This window comes from Cydia amplana, chromosome 26 (assembly GCF_948474715.1).
Source record: "Cydia amplana chromosome 26, ilCydAmpl1.1, whole genome shotgun sequence".
In the NCBI taxonomy this organism is placed as follows: domain Eukaryota; kingdom Metazoa; phylum Arthropoda; class Insecta; order Lepidoptera; family Tortricidae; genus Cydia; species Cydia amplana.
Genome location: NC_086094.1, coordinates 8,835,732 through 8,841,731, shown reverse-complemented (window position 1 = coordinate 8,841,731; position 6,000 = coordinate 8,835,732). Strand labels below are relative to the sequence as shown.

At 41.1% G+C, this 6,000-nt stretch overlaps 1 long non-coding RNA gene across 1 annotated transcript in view; it reads right to left on the bottom strand.

The window, feature by feature from the left end:
* Positions 1–5,071: 5,071 nt before the first annotated feature.
* The window catches only part of LOC134660300 (uncharacterized), a 209,307-nt gene continuing 208,378 nt past the window's right edge, over positions 5,072–6,000 (bottom strand). The window contains exon 2 of the long non-coding RNA XR_010097868.1: positions 5,072–5,299. This is a non-coding gene — a long non-coding RNA (uncharacterized LOC134660300). The remainder of the gene's footprint in view (positions 5,300–6,000) is intronic.

Sequence of the window (6,000 nt, the reverse complement as noted above, 5' to 3'; positions counted from 1 at the left end):
TGAGTTCTATCTTGTGTCAAAGATCTCGTTGAGAGGAATCAAACGAGCCCAAACACGAAGTGGTTTAGTTGCGTGGTTGACTGGTACCGGTGACCACCTTCCAGCTCCATCATCAGACCCTGAGTCCTATCTTGTGTCAAAGATCTTGTTGAGACGAATCAAACGAGCCGAAACACGAAGTGGTTTAGTTGCATGGTTGACTGGTACCGTTGACCACCTTCCAGCTCCATCATCAGACCCTGAGTTCTATCTTGTGTCAAAGATCTCGTTGAGAGGAATCAAACGAGCCCAAACACGAAGTGGTTTAGTTGCGTGGTTGACTGGTACCGGTGACCACCTTCCAGCTCCATCATCAGACCCTCAGTACTATCTTGTGTCAAATATCTTGTTGAGACAAATCAAACGAGCCCAAACACGAAGTGGTTTAGTTGCATGGTTGACTGGTACTGGTGACCACCTTCCAGCTCCATCATCAGACCCTCAGTACTATCTTGTGTCAAAGATCTTGTTGAGACGAATCAAACGAGCCCAAACACGAAGTGGTTTAGTTGCATGGTTGACTGGTACTGGTGACCACCTTCCAGCTCCATCATCAGACCCTCAGTACTATCTTGTGTCAAAGATCTTGTTGAGACGAATCAAACGAGCCCAAACACGAAGTGGTTTAGTTGCGTGGTTGACTGGTACCGGTGCCAACCTTCCAGCTCCATCATCAGACCCTCAGTACTATCTTGTGTCAAAGATCTCGTTGAGAGGAATCAAACGAGCCCAAACACGAAGTGGATTAGTTGCATAGTTGACTGGTACTGGTGACCACCTTCCAGCTTCATCATCAGACCCTGAGTTCTATCTTGTGTCAAAGATCTCGTTGAGAGGAATCAAACGAGCCCAAACACGAAGTGGTTTAGTTGCATGGTTGACTGGTACTGGTGACCACCTTCCAGCTCCATCATCAGACCCTCAGTACTATCTTGTGTCAAAGATCTTGTTAAGACGAATCAAACGAGCCCAAACACGAAGTGGTTTAGGTGCATGGTTGACTGGTACCGTTGACCACGTTCCAGCTTCATCGTCAGACCCTAAGTTCTATCTTGTGTCAAAGATCTCGTTGAGAGGAATAAAACGAGCCCAAACACGAAGTGGTTTAGTTGCGTGGTTGACTGGTACCGGTGCCAACCTTCCAGCTCCATCATCAGACCCTCAGTACTATCTTGTGTCAAAGATCTTGTTGAGACGAATCAAACGAGCCGAAACACGAAGTGGTTTAGTGGCATGGTTGACTGGTACCGTTGACCACCTTCCAGCTTCATCATCAGACCCTGAGTTCTATCTTGTGTCAAAGATCTCGTTGAGAGGAATCAAACGAGCCCAAACACGAAGTGGATTAGTTGCATAGTTGACTGGTACTGGTGACCACCTTCCAGCTTCATCATCAGACCCTGAGTTCTATCTTGTGTCAAAGATCTCGTTGAGAGGAATCAAACGAGCCCAAACACGAAGTGGTTTTGTTGCATGGTTGACTGGTACTGGTGACCACCTTCCAGCTCCATCATCAGACCCTCAGTACTATCTTGTGTCAAAGATCTTGTTAAGACGAATCAAACGAGCCCAAACACGAAGTGGTTTAGGTGCATGGTTGACTGGTACCGTTGACCACGTTCCAGCTTCATCGTCAGACCCTAAGTTCTATCTTGTGTCAAAGATCTCGTTGAGAGGAATAAAACGAGCCCAAACACGAAGTGGTTTAGTTGCGTGGTTGACTGGTACCGGTGCCAACCTTCCAGCTCCATCATCAGACCCTCAGTACTATCTTGTGTCAAAGATCTTGTTGAGACGAATCAAACGAGCCGAAACACGAAGTGGTTTAGTGGCATGGTTGACTGGTACCGTTGACCACCTTCCAGCTTCATCATCAGACCCTGAGTTCTATCTTGTGTCAAAGATCTCGTTGAGAGGAATCAAACGAGCCCAAACACGAAGTGGATTAGTTGCATAGTTGACTGGTACTGGTGACCACCTTCCAGCTTCATCATCAGACCCTGAGTTCTATCTTGTGTCAAAGATCTCGTTGAGAGGAATCAAACGAGCCCAAACACGAAGTGGTTTTGTTGCATGGTTGACTGGTACTGGTGACCACCTTCCAGCTCCATCATCAGACCCTCAGTACTATCTTGTGTCAAAGATCTTGTTAAGACGAATCAAACGAGCCCAAACACGAAGTGGTTTAGGTGCATGGTTGACTGGTACCGTTGACCACGTTCCAGCTTCATCGTCAGACCCTGAGTTCTATCTTGTGTCAAAGATCTCGTTGAGAGGAATAAAACGAGCCCAAACACGAAGTGGTTTAGTTGCGTGGTTGACTGGTACCGGTGCCAACCTTCCAGCTCCATCATCAGACCCTCAGTAATATCTTGTGTCAAAGATCTTGTTGAGACGAATCAAACGAGCCGAAACACGAAGTGGTTTAGTTGCATGGTTGACTGGTATCGTTGACCACCTTCCAGCTTCATCATCAGACCCTGAGTTCTATCTTGTGTCAAAGATCTCGTTAAGAGGAATCAAACGAGCCCAAACACGAAGTGGTTTAGTTGCGTGGTTGACTGGTACCGGTGACCACCTTCCAGCTCCATCATCAGACCCTGAGTCCTATCTTGTGTCAAAGATCTTGTTGAGACGAATCAAACGAGCCTAAACACGAAGTGGTTTAGTTGCGTGGTTGACTGGTACCGGTGACCACCTTCCAGCTCCATCATCAGACCCTGAGTCCTATCTTGTGTCAAAGATCTTGTTGAGACGAATCAAACGAGCCGAAATACGAAGTGGTTTAGTTGCATGGTTGATTGGTACCGGTGACCACCTCCCAGCTCCATCATCAGACCTATATATTCTGATTCTGACATGTCATCAAAAGCATTTGTATTCAGCCATTTTTTTATTTAGTACCTATAAAATATCAGATCATTTCAAATATCTTTAATGCTGTCCGGTAGTTACATACTATACTATAAAACCAAATACACAGTACTAGGATCAAAGTTTCTCAGTCGCCGTTTACACGCACTGTCACGCACACAGTATAGCATTTTACACGGCGCCTGCCGCACACAATGATAAAAAACCTCGTTGTCGCCGTTGAAAACGTGCGGAGCCGACCGACACACGTCCTACCTCTACAAGCTCTGCCGCGGCACTGAGCTCACGACCGCGCGTCATCGGTAATTTAGAGTCGTTTTCAAAAACTTGCCAAAAAATTATAGTAGAATTTCATAAACACTAATGTATACCATCAGTATAAGCAAACGCTGCAGATTGCTTGAGTATGAAAATGACTTCGATATTAAGTAGAATTTCGTAGGAATTGACACTTGTTTCGGAGAGAAAATTGAGTTTGTTTTTCTTCGATTTTCTCTTTCTCAAAGGTATTTAGGAAAAATGTCAAAAGTAATTCCTAATGTACAGGGTATTAGTAATACAAAATAGCCAGCTTTACCAGAGTAAACTTCTCAACATTTCCAAATACGAGCTCACAATTTAGTGCTTCACGTGGTTTTTCGGAAACAACCATCAGAAAAAAAATCATTACTAATTTAATAAGCCCTTTTTCCAATATTTAAAAAGTAATTCCTAAAGATAAGAAGACGCTTTTACCGTAACAAGTACTCATTGTTTCTAATAATGACCCTAAACCCTAAAGTACTGAATGTCATCGAGGAATATCATCAATTTTGCATTATTTTGACTTTTCTTGTTGGAGCGCTCTTAACCACTTTGGAAGTGTCTCTCGCGCAAACTATTCAGTTTAGAAAAAAATGATATTAGAAACCCCAATATCATTTTTGAAGACCTATCCATAGATACCCCACACGTATGGGTTTGATGAAAAAAAATATTTTTGTGTTTATTACCCCCAAAATATATTGTTTTTTTTTTCTATTTTTGTGTGAAAATCTTGATGCGGTTCACAGAATACATCTACTTACCAAGTTTCAACAATTTGTTCTTATAGTTTCAGAAAAAAATGGCTGTGACATACAGACGGACGGACAGACAGACAGACAGACATGACGAATCCATAAGGGTTCCGTTTTTTGCCAATTGGCTACGGAACCCTAAAAAATCAGCATTCTCACTTGGCTACGAATTGGAATAAAAGAAAACTAAAGTCAAAGATTCACGTTCAAGCATGACAAATTAATGACTATTGTCACTTTTTTTACCATTAAAAAAAAATTAGTCTATCAGTTTCTAAAATAACCAAAATTCTTTGATATCGCTTGTATTTTTTTTTAGGTAAGCGTAAAATCTAAATTTGACATGCGACTTGACACACTTGTATTGAAAAAGTTTTTATTAATTTGTGGCTTTTAAGTACATTACCGTAAGTTGACCCCTAGGAAACTATTGATACTGGATAGGAATAGAACCGATTGGCATACAAAAATAGCATACGAAAAATAAAAGTTTTCATTTTCATACAAATTGTATGGAAAAAGTTTTCTCGATTTGTGGCTTTTCTAGCCGGAATTTTTTTTTGGGTCCATACAAGCTTTTGATCCTCAATAGGAATGGGATCGATTCGCATCAAAAAAAAGTTTGTCAAAAATGACCTTTTTCTCGCACCCTGTATGTTTTTTCCAAAATCTGTAAAAGCCAATCTTCATTCATTTGAAATCGAAGGAAGGTCTTCTAAGACAGTTTTCTCGTAGCAGCACGGGATCTGATAGCTGCCCTCACTGAGCCAAAAAGAAAATCCACCCTGTATAGTTAACTTTAGTAACGACAATTATAGACGCAGTTAAATCGTTGACGAATTATAGCCTTTATTATATAGATACATTACAGACCAAAAATTAGGCGGACCCCGGGTCCTCGCGCCCCGCGCGGGGGCACAGCTGGGATTGACGCCAGGATGATGATGATGACATTACAGACCAAAATATAATCACACCATTAGGTATTTGATTGCAACAAAACATTTAAATATAAATTACTTATACTTTACCCATTATATATTTTTTGCACTTGGAACTAATTTTATTATAGCACTGAATGAAATTAACGTCTTTCCCGAAGCAGAAGTTTGTTACAAATCCAGAATTAAAGAAAACAGAGTTTGTTTATCGTGCGTTGGAATAAACCGGTTATAATTGTTCTTAACCGGTTAATGTGACAAGAACTTTATGAAAGCGTTCCCCTAAAAACCGGTTTAAAAATAACGGTATTACGAACAAAACCGAAAATAAAAGGTTTTGCGCCAAGTACATCATAACGGTTTGGAAATTTAACCGGTATCCGAGCCCTGTCCGAGCCTTGGTTTTTCTATCGTCTTGGTACAGTTTTTCTTCTGACAAGGTCGCTGTCTGAGTATGAATACGGCACGGAAAGCGGGCTCAATAGGGAATATTAAACTCTAAACTCTGCGTAGAGGGCATCACTAGCACAATCAAGGGCCTACACAAATAGAGAGGCAGATAACGAAATTTCGATTTTCGCGTTTCGCGGTAGGCCACTTCACATGCATCACAATGTCTAGCCTAGTTCGGACTACATAAATACCTTCATGTATTGTGCAATAAAGATTAATTTAAATAAATGTACCTACATGTAATTTACTCTATGGTTTAGGATGTGCACTAGTGCTGCACTCTGGCGGCAGATTATTGCAGTAATACTCCCTATACAGCCGTCACAGGCGTGAATAAATGTGCGACCGTATAATACAAATAAGTATAAATCGGCTTTAAATTGCGTCTAATATCTAACAATGACAAAAAAAACATTATTGAAAAAGAAGCTATTTTTATTAAATAGAGATGTATTTATTTAAGTTTTAAATGTTTTGACTAAGAACATTCTATCCGTTATAATAGAAACTATTAGTTAAGGAAAACAAAGTAATACGTCACAATTTCGGGACTGGTACGAACTTTAATTAAACCTTCAAGAAAAGTATTCCCATCTTAAAGGCCGGCAACACACATGCAACCCCTCCGGTGTTGA